This window comes from Diuraphis noxia, unplaced genomic scaffold, assembly GCF_037042655.1.
Source record: "Diuraphis noxia isolate RWA-SAM2 unplaced genomic scaffold, SU_Dnox_SAM2 contig0005, whole genome shotgun sequence".
In the NCBI taxonomy this organism is placed as follows: Eukaryota; Metazoa; Arthropoda; class Insecta; order Hemiptera; family Aphididae; genus Diuraphis; species Diuraphis noxia.
In genome coordinates, this window is record NW_028301715.1 from 29881184 (window position 1) to 29897848 (window position 16665).

The following is a 16665-nucleotide window of genomic DNA, read 5'->3' on the forward strand; positions in this document are numbered from 1 at the left end:
CTACCCCCAATAACTCATTCAATTCCACTTTGCAAACAGTTAAATTTAGCTTTACATTCAGATACCGGCCCAGGCACTTAAGAGGAGCAGGTGATGGTGTAGTGATTTAATGATCTGATAAAAAATAATAATATTAACAGATTAACAAAAAATATAATAAATAAATATACTTATGTATTGTATCATATCTATAGTACTACCTACTGCTGATTGCTGAGTAATGTTTTAGTGATAATACCATAATTCTACCTCATCAACTAACTACATCAAATTTAATACGGTTGATGTAAATAAATATTTTATGGATGGTCTGATAAAAAAAAACTATATAGATTATTTAATATATAATTTTGCCATTTCTTTGTCACTGTGCTAAATTTGCATTTCACATTAATCAGGTTTGATTAAATAAAATAATGTAATTTGTTATAATTTTCAATGTTGAATCATTCTTCTGAAGTACGAGTTAATGACACGCTATTACTGGATCATGTCAGATACGGTTGATTATGATAATTAATTCATTGGGAATTCTATAATAAATTGCAATGACATGCGGTCAAATTGTCACGCGATCAAACATACGTGTCAGTTGCCTGGAAAAATGTGACCTCTTCCACACCACTCATCGTTTCCCCCTCACTTAGCCTCACTTACCTATCACTGTCAACAGCAATGTTTAATGAACCGGAGAGATCAATTTTGACAATATCAAAAAGTGACTTTACAAAATGAGATTGTGTTATATAAATCAAACCTTTTGGAAACATTTTTTTGTTTCTGAATTACACATAACAATGTCATATCACTCATATCAGTGTGTAGTGAACTATACCTGAGCGCGATTAATTACGTATTTAGCAATGCGATTGAAATGTTAAATGGTTATATATGATAAATAATAATTACATTTCAGTACTACCTATGGATTTTACCCTAAAAACATTAGTTAAACATATTTTTTGTTTTTATATAATTATTTAAAATATTGATCATTCTCAATATTGGTGTTCTCGGCATTTTGGGGTAAAAGCTTTATTTATTGTAATTTGTAAGGTCTAATAAAATATACAGAAAAAATATTTTTGTCATGTTATACGTACAATTATATTGTCATACATGTTATACACACAATTATGTGAAATTTCGTTCGTGTGATGTATATAATAATATTATATATTGTTACATCCAAACATAACGTAACAGATAATACGAATATAATTTACGATTTTTCATACTTTAATAAATAGGTACATGCAATGGTGTGAATGAATTTTATTAAAGCACACTAGCCATCGAAGAATCAAGAAAAATTACCAAGTGAGAATTTATGAAAATAATGACTACATCAGAGTAGAGAAAGAAATTTAAAAAAAATGTTTCATTTTTAGACTAAAACCATATTGTAGTAAAATAAATACCACAAATATTATTTTTATTTTCAAAATAAAATAAACAGATTGAAAAAAAACAGTTTTGGTATAATACGTACAACTATAAGAGATTATATCTTTTATAGTTTCGTAATTTTTTAATCTTTTAATTCGTATAAACAATTGCTAAAAAGTTATATAATACTTAAGATGATTTTCATTGTATGTAACAGCTCTTGATTCAAGTATCGAAACTGCGGTCGATCATATAATTCAGGTCAAGGTGTGATCAATAGTTTATAAGTAGATGGAAATTTAAACAAGCCCATGAAATAGATTAGATTATTTGTACATATAAGGTCACCGATAACTGTAGAACAGTTTTATGATAATATAATAATACGAGAATAATATAATATAATAAATGTAAGACGGCGCGTCGTATAGGCAATTTAGCGGCATTTTTACCCAAAATATCATAATAGAATATTTCGTCTAGAATTGTAAAGCAAAAAAATAATTTAAAAAGAAATGTAATATGACGCGTTGACGTTTATTTCAGAGTACAATCATTTTCGTTTTTTTTAAAAAAAAAAGAAAATCTAGGTTGAATATATTATTCCATTTGTCTACATAATATACCTAGCATACAGAACACACGGTCTGATCAATACGCAACACCGCGCCGTTTCGCGTGTGTTATGCATGACTTTTGAATATTGCACGACGTTTCATCTCGATCAACCATACCATAATAGACGCGGATGCTCATAATATTTGATTCTCGTGGACTGCTGTAAACCAATGTCACTCATGTCACTAGCTCTCGGATGGGTGACCAAACGGGTTCTCAATAACAAATAATATTGCCCCACGTAAATACGAGCAGTTTCTCAACCAACTTTGATATCCTGCAAAAAATGAACTATTGGCCAATGGCCATATTTTCCAAAGCTCAGATACCAAACCAAAAAAAAAAAAAAATCAAATATCTGATCCCACGCGAATACATTATATTACATCATCACAACAAAATGTCGTTAAGAGGATCTGTTTATAATGTAGTTCCGTATGTCATTATTTAAAACGTATTTCAATCTCACGCTAATTATAATATAATACTCTATGCGTTAGTTTGCCTGTACGCATATATCGTTTTAACCTTAATAAAACGTTTTAAACGCAACTATTCAAATAGGTCCGTCGATTATTCTTACGTTATTATTACACATATATAATATTATATTATTATACATGCATTGTAATTTAACATTGTTGCGTAACTAACGATAATAATATCATAAAACCTTCGTTGACTGAGTTGACGCAGAAACGACAATATTAATTCGTTTTACTGGATAATAATGACGTAGATGATGATAATAATAATAATAATAATAATAATACTATGGCGCTATATTCGGCGTGTTTGACCCCGACCACGGAGGAATGAATGAAATCCCGCTGCGGCGACTAAAATACTACCCAGCGTTGTACAGTTACATGTTATTATTATATTATAATATGTGTACGGTTGGCGTATATATGACGTTATTTAGGTATATAATGTATATATTATGTAAAGGTGCCTGTTATAGCCGGATTACGTGACGTGATAATATTCACAAGCGAGTCGTGCGGGTGCGATAATCGTGTAACAGAGAACGGATATCATTTTTTTTTTCCATTTTTATATGATATATAAAGAGGAGTTTTGTAGGATAAAAAATGCGCAGTACATATATAATACTTTTTTTGTTCACAATATTGGACCACGACGGTGTTGGAATGAATTTTTCTCGTATTCGTAAAACGATCGTTAGTCGCTAAGCTGTATACGTTACACAATTATAAATGTGTATACGCTTAGTTTCACCCAAAATTGGTCGAGGTTGCAGTTCCAGTGTTTACAGCGGTCGAGAGTTTGCCAATAATTAACATTTTTACCCTTTATAACGAAAAACGCTAGGAAAATTGTTAAAACATAAAAAGTAGATATTAAAGTATCCGTTTTTTAACTAAATCATTTTTTTCAGCGTCATTACCGAAGAAAATATAAAACGCTAAATTTCAATATAAAACAAAATTGCAGTAAAATTGTATTCACTCAGAGTCTTAAATCTCAGTACTTTTTAATAATTTAAATAATTCAAATACAGTATTATATTTATATTATGTTTGCTGTGTATTACTGAGTATATCACATGAAACGATCTATCGATTTTCAAACTTGCAAGGAGTTTAGATAAATTATAAACAACTTTTACAATAAAAGCGGATCATGATCTTCCAAAAGTATTTTTATAGTTTTTAATTTAACACGCAAACATTGAACTAATCTGGTAGTTCCGGACGAGTTTCTCGAATGGAAATTATAAGCCACCGTATAGTTGGTTTAATTTAAATTATAAATATTGCATCTTAAAAGTTACATCCACCAATAACTTTGAATATAAACAAAACAGTGAAATACTGACCGACTTTTACAATTTTGCTGTCAGTTGAATTTCAGTAAAGATATTATAAGCAACATTAAATAATTTAATTTGATACAATATTTTACAAAACATTTCCTCTTAACACATAACTTTTAAGATTATCTCAGTTTCACCTGTTAAATGGGTTTATAACTTGCAAAAAATCTTTTTTAGCATACTATTCAATTTCTAATCGATTTAGTTAAAAATCAATCTTAATTATGTGTTTCAACCAAAATACAAACGATGAAATATAATGCAATATTTGTAAAATTAAATAATATTTCATTATTTGATAATACAGTCTACAGATAATGCTTGTATACTTGTAAAATAAATAATTATTTATAGCTAAACGAAAATAATTCTTCAATATAATATGATATAGTCCTTCTCTCTTTTTTTTTTATCAATTATAGCTTATAATTCAACGATGAGAACCCATAACTTACAGTATGATGGTTCTATTGAAAGTATATTTATTTTGTATTTTTCACGCATCTGGTTATAATATCATAAAAGTTTATCGTCAAATTTTTAATCTTATTACAGCAGAACATCAATATAATAGAAATAATACTAATAAACCAAACTTTTATGTTTTTTAACTTCATCAGATACTTCGTTGCCCTTAGCAATCATAATAATAATGAAAACATTTAAAATATCAAGAATATACATATACAAGTTAAACGTTTCGTAAAAGGTTTATTTCCCTTCAGTTTCATATTTACGACTTAGAACAGGAAACTAGAATTAAAAAAAACTTTCTGATTAATGCATCAAATGTATTTAGCTTCGTAATCATAATATTATAGTATTATCGTATCTTACGTCACATCACATTAATAGCGTCATAAACCAAATTTTTCATTAAATGCAAAACATTTCACCAATATACTATAGTTAACTACAATCAGTCACTCGCTGTTTAAAATAACCTCCATCCAGCGAAAAAACTCGTCAAAACCTGACAAAAACCAAAAACCACCCTCCCATGATGGAATAGGTCTCGATGACAGGGTTTTAAGTAAATATGTGCATAATCAGCATGTTCTCTCGATAGACATGAACTATAATATATTAAAAATCATTAAACATAAACACAATTTAATATGTGTTCGTTTTCTGTTTTCTCTTTAATATGAATGAAAACGAATATGAACATTCTTAATGTAAAAAGTGTAATATTTTTTTTTTCAATTAAAAATGATTCAGTTAAAGAAAATGTATAAGATAAGTCAAATTAATTAGGTAACATTAAGGTACTCATAATAATGTTCAATAAATATGTTATCTAACTAAGGAGCATTTTAAATTAAAAATGATCACTTTTATAATAAAAAATTTAAACCTATTTATATTGTATTTTAAATTCTCGTTAAAAACACCGTTTTAAATATTTCAATATCAAAACTGTAAAATATAAAGAACATCTATGGTATTCAAATACGCATATCCGTGCATTCATCGAATGCCACTCTTTCATTATATAACGTTTATAAAAAATTGCTTTCATTTTTACCAACCTAAATATAATGTTTACTCATATAGACTAATAAACATTATATATACTTTATCGAACGTTTTTAAATTAAATAAATTTTATTTTGATATTGTAGTTGAATTGTTTGAAAATTATTTTTAAGTTGCAATAGCTAATATGATCATCGTATTGTTCTTTTTACAAAACCTCGTTTTGGTAATATATAGGTATAATATTATTATTTTTATTACGAAGAAAATTATATTTAATTTGAGAAAATGCAAAGTTTAACATAAATGTATAGAAAAAATGTATTTTTTATCTCAGAGGAGTAGAATACTTTACCTACTGATAAAATGAAGAATGGTTAAAATACGAATCCTTAGACAATATGTATATTGTATTGGTCTGTTGGGCTCGGTGACTAAGATGAATTTTATCAGTCTGCAATATTAATTGTTTCTTTTATTTCCAAACATTTTTTTCGCCATTTCCATTTATTATTATTTTTTTGGATAAGATCCAAAACTTCGAACGTGTATCACTGTATCATGCTATGTATCTTCTTTTAGTTTCTGTCAGTTACGAAAATTTTGTAACAAAAAACTTATATTGGATCATGAACATTTTGAGCCATAATTTCTATACAACTTTTCTGAAACGTCAGCAATAAAAATTGTGTATATGATACAAAAAAAACTATGATATATACATATATACATACATATAAATTATATATTATATTGTCATACAAAAACTTCTGTGACAAATTGAAATTAATGCGTATCAACGTAACACGTATATAATATAATATGTTTAGGAATTTGTACAGATTAAACTATTAGTTTCTAACTAATTCCAACAACCGCAGAGTAAAGCAACGGTGACAATGACTCATGAACTAGTATAATATATATATTATATTAATTGAGATGACCTCAACTGCTATACTTTAAAGTTACTAGCGAGATGAAAAAATGTAATGAATATGTGTGTGTGTGTGTGTGTATGTGTGTATGTGTGTGTATGTGTGTGTGTGTGTGTATGCGTGCGTGGTATAATATACTTTCATAACAAATTACTTGTCACTTGGATGGAAAAAACCATCTTGGAATATTCTCGGTTCTTCGCTCGTTAGCTTAACTTTGGCGTTTGTCTAGTTAAAAGGAGCCAGTAGTTATTTAATTTAATAAAATTAGACGTCAGAAGACAACACCGAGAGATTAACGATACGACACATATTTTAATGTATACGGACCGAAGGATACCCACATGTTCGGAAGTTGATGTTAAATTTCGAAGACATGGCCAACTAAACGTATTGTATATTATAAAATATAAGTTTAAAGTTTCATACGAGTTTTAATGACTCTTGCATTCCCAGTATTTAAACAAAAATATTTCTTATCGACCACTTAGTGTATTTTAATTAATTGTAATAACTTATTGAACAAATATTTTTACTCGTGAGATATTGATAATCGAAACTGCTTAGCTTAATATAATAAATAATATGGCACAAAATTATTTCATCAATTGTAACGATTGTTTTGCTACTACCACCGTATCATTCGCTGTATTCAAATACCAAAGTATTTAAACTTTAGCCTAATTTTCAAAATAACATATTATGTTATAAATGGTATTATAATGCATAACACTAAACTATTATATTTTGCAATATAGGTACATATAAAATATAATTCTAATAATTTTCTAAAATAAAAAAAAAACCAAAAATAAAAAGGTAAAAATTGTGAATAGATGTTACTTGACTTTTTTACATTCAATTCAATTACTTAAAAAAAAAAGTTTGTAAATGTATTTCAAGAATAAAAATAAAGAGGAACTAATGAAAAAAAAACAATTGAAATGATTAAAAAATAATAAAACGACAGTCTCATTGAAATGTATGACGCTATTTAAATTATTTTCGTACTTTTAAATTGGATTAGGATTTAATTTATGACTTGCGTTGTTATATATTATATTTCATCCAACAAAACACGGGTTTTTTATGTTTTCTAAAACGTGTAAAGAAGTATTCGTACGTTTCTTTTACGATGTAACAATTTTATGGACAATTAATACAATAATTTAAAGAGTATTGTGCGTAATATGCACATAATATATACAATTATTTTAGATTTATGTTGAATATTACTATATTGTTCTCTTACTAGTATATTATATATTAAACAATAACATTATAGGCATGTAATTGGTATAAATATACTACAACATTTCACCACGATATCATGTTGTTATAAAATAATATTTCTCCTAGTAATTCGAATCACGTGAAATTGTGAGGGCGATCACCCGCGAGGTTAAATACAAATTCAATTTGTCGAATATTACACAGACGATGGTTTCGTCTAGAGCAAAACACTTAATTTCTAAATCGTTTTTGTCAGCTTTTATGTGGTTATGAGGTGTTATGATCACTGTAATATCACTTCCTAGAGTGGGCGGACTAAGGTCAGCCCGAGAAGTGACAATTGGTTGCAACGGACTTTCGTTAACCTAAACAGTCGTAAATCTGAAAGGGGTTAAGGCGGGCCCTCCTCGTCTGTCCTTTTCAGGTTCAACCAAATTTTAACAAATTCTGCATCCATTAACTATTGAGTCCATGCATACGATAAACACGCTAAAAAAAAGTAGTATCGAGCTTCTTCGAGGTCATCTCACGTTGTACATAATATGATTGCATCATTAATAAATAATGCTGTATGGTGGCTATGCAAAATACAAACAGTTCAATCCCCTTGTAGTTATGCTGCTTAAAGGAAAAAAAATAAGTATTTTCAATGTTTCATCAACTTCTCCCCCCATTGACCGTATTTATGCAAAAAAATTATAATATCTAAGAACTATCATAGAATTCAGATTTGTATAGAATCTTTATTCATACTATTTGATATGGTTAACATGATCATATTTGATGACTTATGCAATGAGCGTGTATAATGTCCCCCATATGTGCTATTTATTTAAATAAAAAATAGAGATACCATCATAAAAAAATCGTAGCCACCACGCCTGGGAGTGATCAACGTTATTAGAGTCGGTTAACCCATTTGTTTGTGTCGAGATAAATTCAGGACCACCTACACAGTTATGTCATGACGTGTGAATTTCTTTGATTTTTCTTTAAAGTTCTAAATGTGTTTTTCAGTTTTGTGAAATGATGTGGCCCGTTAAATCTAACAATGTAACGTAGTGGAAAAACGTCATGTTCAATGGTCCAGTAGCGCAGTGCACTATATTATATGTTCTTACGCACATGTGAGATATTATTATATTTATGTTTATGAAACTCGAGCCGTTCAGAATCTATTTTATAGAGGATTAAGTTTTTGTTAAAATGTAAAATTGTACAATAGAATTCAGTGTAGTTGCAAAAACACCAGCCAATAATCACGCAAGAGCATAATATACCGGAATACGGTATGGTCATAAATCTATAGATTATTTTTCATAGTGATACGTATTGAAAACAAGACGCAAATATAAAGTCATGTTTTATAAAATTTTTACTGTTTATACATTGTTTAAATCAATTTACGCATAAAATGGGTCGACGATTACCATACCACAAATGTGCCAAAAAGGGTGCGCGCTGTTTGATTATATGAAAGATATATGGAGAGAGAGAGAGAGATTATGAGAAAGAAATAGGGGGGCAGATTGTAAGAACCATAAGAATCATATAAATATATTTTATTTATTTATACAAATAAAGTTCCAACTCGTTTCAAAGCATGATGCGTATACCTACATAATAATAATTTTTAATAGCTGAGTCGTTGATAATTTCGCCAATAATATATATTTGTTTTGCAATGCGGCACATGTCATCATGGACGATAATAATTCATATCTTAATAATATGCACTGAACGCCAGCATGCCGCACAAGTGAAACGTGTACATCCATTGAACGAAATATTGAAGAAAATATGGAACAGTAAACCTATAAAATAACTTTAATTTATCAAACGTCAATGGACCATAAATCATTGCACTATAATTTATTATACAAGAATAGCTTTAACCATCGCCAATTTTAGATATGTATAAGAGCTATCGTACATATTATTACACACTATACACATACAATATCTTATTGGCACACCCTCGCGAGATATCCAACTCGGTTTCATCGTTTGAAATATCGTCAATGTGTAGCGTGTTTGATATATTATTATTATTATTATCATCATCATCATCATACTATTATGTGGCATAGCAATAATAACTATAATCGATATAGAGGTAAAGTGCATTTAAGTTTGTTGTTGTATAACGTAGGAAAAACATTCAAATGCTTTTATAAAAATTACTAAAAAAATAAACACCCACACAGCTAGATTTAAAGATTCAAATATTAGGTTTAAATGAATGTTGGCGATGCAATTAATTATTAATACTAGTATATAATATTTATAATAAGTATCCCAATGGACTATGTCATCGTGGGAGTTTTTATTAATAATAAAAATAAAAAATAAAAATCTATAATTAGTATTTAAATATAATATTATGCGTATTGAGTTTGGAACTGTAAATAAATCGAGTGGTTATATTTTATACATACTACGAAAATATAATAATGCCTTAATATATTAGGTATCTAATTAATATTATTTATACAATTATACATTAAGATTTATCGGAAAACGATTTCCATAAAATAATATTATTACTATTATTAATTATCTTACCCACTCAAAAACATCGAATAAAAGGATATTATTACCTCTGTAAATGCCAAAGCGTTACGCATATTTCGTAGAAGATTAAATACAATAAAAAATCATACACCACTCACGCGTATATTGGACGTGTTAAATTTAAGTGGGTACACGTTTTTTTTTTTCATACTATGCATTTATAGTTTTTACAAATGGACATTCCCATACCTAAGGTGTCTCTCGAGGATTTACTAATTTACGCACACGGATACCGCGCGTCTATATAATTAGTAAATGCTCAGGGGACATCTGTATATACCGTTCGTTCGTAAATTTAAATATACATGAACTGCAGTGGTGTTTTCGCAGACATTTATTATGGAACACATGAAAAAACCGTTCAGCACACTCTGTATACATAGACGTAGTTTAGTGCATCTAGAACGCCATATTTTTCGAACTAATTTATCAATATATAAATATGGGTGTAATTCTACATAGGCGATAACCGGTGAGTTTTTTTAGATCATTTCAAATCTTATAAAAAAAGGTAAGTACAATAATATTTATTGTCAAACAGCTGTTCAAGTAAATTATTATTCCGAACAATATACGTAAAATATTGTCATGGTAAAACTAATTATTATGATTTTCGAATGGCACCTGCAATGTATTGTATTTAATTAATTTTAACATTTTGTTTAAACTTTTTACAACGTTATGTAATATTATAAGATTTTAAGTTAGTTTTTAAAGTACATTGTATTATTTCCATTTATCAGTTGCACTATAACAATTGACATTAGATATATAAAAATTGTATAATTAATGTATTATTGAAATTCACACCTTGTAATTTTATTATTACACTTGTATATATAAATATGATTTATTTAACTAAAACTTTATTTTCAATCTATACCTAGGTACAAAAAATAGGTAGGTACAATAAGTCAATGTGAGAAAAGTGTAATTTTGCATATTTGGCTTGATGAGCGTAAGTAGGAAAACCATTCATCGACAGCGTTCTTTATAAGTACTTACCTACCTACTTATGACTTATTAAGTTCTCTTCGGTTTTTATCCATATATTTTGTACTAACGTATTTGAATGCGCAAATTGTTGGGGACGATGATGTATATTTAAAATTGTAATTAGCATTCACCCTTTTAATAAAATATATATTATAAATAAAATACATTAACATATAAGTCATATTATTATAACTATAATATTATTTCCGTAATATTATAATTTTTTCAACTAATTAATGATTATTATTCGAAAAAAAACGATTATGACTATGTATTCTTATAAAAAACCGTACGTACATTTAGTTTTTTCTGAATCGTTAAAAGAACCACGAACATATTATTACGTATTTAACGTTGATGACTATATTATTATTGATTGGTACAAATATGTAATTAAATTAGCCATTGGGTTTGTACATCTTTATAATGGATCGTTTCTAGAAAAATTTACGTTAAAGCTTACTCTAAAATGTATTTTTAAGCACAGCGGGATTAATATAAGGTTTATATACTTTTATTGAGTTGTTGCAATTTATTTATTATTTCTGTAAAAGCAACGAATGAAACACACTAAAAACAGTTGGGATAAAAAGTAAAAAAATAAGCTTTTTAACTACCTCTATAAATGATATAATAAATAATAGTTGATACGGAACTACACAGACATAATAATACATTGAGAGTTAAAAAAAAAAAAAACTATTTTACTTTAACGTTGTTAGAACAATCATGATAAGATTCCTTTATTTTTGGTAAGCATTTAATCCACAACATTATTATTGTACTTTGCAATAAATGATTTTTAAAATTCAATGCTTGTGCTAGAATATTACGTCATATATGTAATGTGAAACAATTTTTTTTTATAAATATTAATAATCATCGATTGATATAAATATATTATAATCATAATATTCTAAATTGTTTTATTTTAAATATTAGATACACTTTAATGTATAAGTAAATTTCAATTTAATTAAAAATTATCAGAGTTCTTATCATACATCATATAAATTAACAAACACGTTATTAAGGGTCAAAAATATTTTAATGTATTCAATATCCATGTATTATCAGTCATTATAGTCTAGGCAAAGAAATATTTAAATTTATATTAGAAGTTCAATCCATTACTGAGCGAAGCAATGAATGTATTATTCTTAAAATAGTATTTTTTTCCCCCGGTCAGACACTATTAATTATTCTATAAAAATTATTTAACCATAATTTATAGTGTAGGTGGTTTCTAGTAGAAAATTGGTTATGGGTTATATTTTGGTGATCAAAAACAAAAAATGCCAAGTAAAATATATGAGAATAACAAATAAATTATACAGTGCAATCACATTGAAAAAATTGAATATTTGCGAAACCTTACTTTTAAATGATTTTAAAACTATTTTTTATATTATTAAGTTATTAACAGTCGTATAAAGTCTTTAAATTTGGTTTGTTTTTTTTTTAAGTAAATTACATATTTTTCCTCAATTTGATATTGTGTAGAACCTCAGAACTGTACTTGAATAATAAAAATAATGTATAGTTTATATTTCCACGATTTTTTGTTAAAAACGTTTGAAGTAAAACAAATTATAGACAAATATCGTCAAAAATTTGTAAATTGTTTTGTAGTTCAAATTAATAAAAATCTCATATGCATACTTAACACTTGAAAATGTAATACAAGATTCATAAAATGTCCTAACTGGTATCGAAACAAAGCATAGTATAAGGCTATTTAATGAGTGTTTGAAGTTTAAATTTTAATGAAATTGGATATTCAAAATTATATTATGCTGATTTTTTTCTAAAACAATTGAAATTTGTTGTAATCCAAATAATACTATACATATCGTAGATTTTTGAATAATTCTACTCTCAATTTATTTTAAATATTTAAAAAACAAAAAAATGTCTACTTTTAAGTTATATATATTATAGAACTTTTTATAAACACAATTAGGATTTGAACATTGTTTAGTTTATAAATATAAACGTTGATAAAAAAAATGTACCTTGGCCAAAAATTATGAAAAAGATTCCTCGTACATTTTTCTAATAAAAAAATAAAAAATAAAAATACTCAGGCACTATTTTTGATTTTATGAAGATTTTAATTTAATATTTTCACAAAATTGAATATTTAAACAAAAACCAAAATTTTTAAAACATTATGTTGTAAGTAAAACATACCATTATATTTAGATTGATTTTAAGTTATTTTAATTACTCTAATTCATGCTATTCTAGACACTGACTAAGATTTGATTCATATTTATATAATTTAATAACTACCCATAATTATATATGACATTAAAATATTTTAATACATTATGCTATTTGTTACCCACAGTTCTCACTCAGAATCGTTTTTTGAATGCAATAATCAAATTCTAATTTAACACATCCATTATAAACACTGGTTTCTTAACGACCACATAGATACACTCGAAACCTATTATAGAGCATATTGACCACCCGATTTTTATTATTTTTTATATTTTTACTTATCATTATTCATTATCCTTGAATTTAATACAACAATATGGGAAACGATTATTTTTATTTAAGAAAAGCAATAATTGTAGCTAAGGTTTATATTGTTAAAAACGTGTATTGGAAAAATCATAAAACAATGAAATTATAACCATTAAATTATATTATAATTGAGTCATATTTTCCAGGTTTTAAAATTTACAAAAACTATTGTTATTGGGTGTGAACACTAGACCAAGATTTGATCCAGTGGATAATTTGTTGGTCAAAACTGAAAACCGACCAACGCTTCAATGAAATACAATATTTATTTATACCTATTATTCTGATCATTTAACCTGTTAGGTATCAAAATATTTATGACATAAGTAATAATATATTATATGATTTATCTCTCGAGATGATTCATATTCCATCTTATTTAATAGATTAGAATGTATGCAGTTATTTCCAAAGTTGATCGTTAATTGAAATTGACTTAAACTTTGGGTTTATGATTATGTGTGGGAATTAATTAAGCAAAATTATAATATTATTCAAGTAAAACCCATATAATATATTATCAAAACATATCGCTTTTAAAAATTAAGAATTCTCATATTATATGAGTTTAGAACTTATGATCGTTCAATAACTCAAAAATGAAGTAAGCACACGTAAATTGATGATATTTAATAATATTATGTAAAATAATCATAAAATGTGTAATTTTCATTTTAGGACTGTTTATTGTATAAATCCAAGTCAACTCTAAATTTAAACGAACAAAATAAAATAAAATAATACTCTGTTATTTTTGTGAAATTCAGTTAACATTTCACCAACCGTTAAATTATTTCTACCATTGTATGATGCACTACAATTCTCAACTATTAATTCCATTTTAAAATATTGGTTTAAAATATTTTTACAATATCTATTAATATAACTGTTTTTACAATATCCCGAAGAAAGGACGACGAAATATAATATAATTTAAGATTAGCGCATTCAATTAATTTTTATTATATTTATTCTATTAATATAAAAATTCAAGAATTCGTGTATTAATAGCTGGTATGCAGCACAGCGGTTTCCCTAGTTTATTTTGTTTCTATATTAATTCCTCGATATTGCCTTACAAGAATGGTCTTTTTGTTTTGGCTTTGATCTTTTAACTAACCCAACCATGAAAAGTTTCTGCTGCTATAAAGATATTTTTTATTTCTATCGAACAAAGTTCAATTTGCTAACAATTTCTACGATATTAACAATAATAATGTATTGACGTATTTTATAAGCAAAATTAAATATATTAATTTTACATCAGGTTATAAAGTATAGGATCGATATTTAACTGTATAAAATACAACCGTTATTTATTTTGAAATTAATTTAATATGATCACAGTGTACTGAAGTCAGAAATTCCTAATTAATAAAAAAAAGCTTATTTTCACGAGTTATTATACCAAGACACCTAAGTTGCAAAGAAAATTATTAAAATAGAAATATTTTCTAACTAGTGATTATTAATTTTTTTAGTAGGTCAGTTGAAACGCAAAACAGAACTTTTCAAAAAGCGATTTCAATAAATTATATTCATTTTTTTTTTAACCTAGACATTAATAGTTAATATTTTTAACGAACTTGGTAAATATCATGAATTTCTCCAACTCCGAATAAAATTAATTAGTTTTTAATAATAATGATTAATTATAATTTAAAGTTGGTATGCTCTTGACCAATTGTATGTTAAAAAAAAAAAATATGGGAAACTTTTTATCTTAATCACTCGAAACGTTCATCCATATGATCTCTGCACTCTATATTATTATTTAAGTTAGTAACATGTAATCATGTATATATAAATATTAAATATAATATTGAATATATTATATTGTAAAAAAATAATATATTAATATGAGTATGTTTATTAATGAAAGAACGTTGCGAATTTGCGATGGAAAAATGTGTATCTAGTCGAGTGCGACCAAAAAGTTTGAATTTTTAATATACAAAATATAATATTGTATGTATGTATGTTTTAGTTGGTAATTTGGTATACAAAAAAAAATATGAAACTCGAGTAAAATAGCAACTATACTATAGTAGGTTAATGACATTTTTTGTTTATTTGAGTTTTTTTTAAAATATAACATTATAACTTTGACAACCTAATTACTCGTATTTGATGTACTTAAATATAAATAATAGTAATGTGATGGTTAGGTTAGGTTATATATATATATAATATTATAATTATTATACTTTACGATTATCGATTTGTATGTAATTTTTATCGGTTTAATAAAAATGTAAGAATTTTATAATGGATATTATTCACTGTAAAAATATCAAATAAATTATTTACAAAACGAGGAAACTATATAAAACTATATACTAGATACTACGTTTTATTGTCTTTTATTTATTTATCTATATCTGTTACTTGTTAGTAATTTATGTGTTGATTTATTATTACGACCCTATAATCGTGCAGGAGTTTACAACTGTCCATATAATATAAGGCTAAAAAATAAAATAAAACAGCAACAAAATAGTTACTTGGTAAAATACTACACATCCGAATGAACAAAATCTATTTAGTTTATGGTAAATAAGGATGAACATTATATTTTAAAATACCTATATGTGTTTAAACAATATAAAAATGCACTTTGTTTTTGATATTTGTGTCCCCAAAAAGTTAGGTACATTATTCCGGGACAGTCACCACAACTATACCATATGATATAACGACTAATATAATTGGAAGACGTACAAATAAGATGGATAGGCAAAACTGAACGAAATGCATATTGGCGTATAAGGAACAATAAATCTCACGCACACATGTCGTTTTATGTCAGCATACCGCAGCCAATCCCAGCTGAGACCAAGAATAATATAACGCAAAGGCGCAGAGAAATAAAAGACTTTACCTACATTATATAGACTAAAACTTGTGAGTAGAATCGAAACTAACCTAACCGGATCAAACACTCCGATTCATTAATGTCCAACAAGAGGCCTTTCTGATGCAGACGATTCTTCAACTACTGTCGAAAAGTGATTCCATCCTTTGTCAAAGCTTCTGCCGTCCAAAACAACAGCCAACATG

The 16665-nt window shown here is 26.7% G+C and overlaps 1 protein-coding gene across 1 annotated transcript in view; it reads right to left on the minus strand.

Annotated features, from left to right (window-relative positions):
• Window positions 1-16665, minus strand: part of LOC107163535 (octopamine receptor beta-2R-like) — a 167906-nt gene that overhangs the window by 32333 nt on the left and 118908 nt on the right. The gene's annotated exons all lie outside the window — the stretch shown is intronic.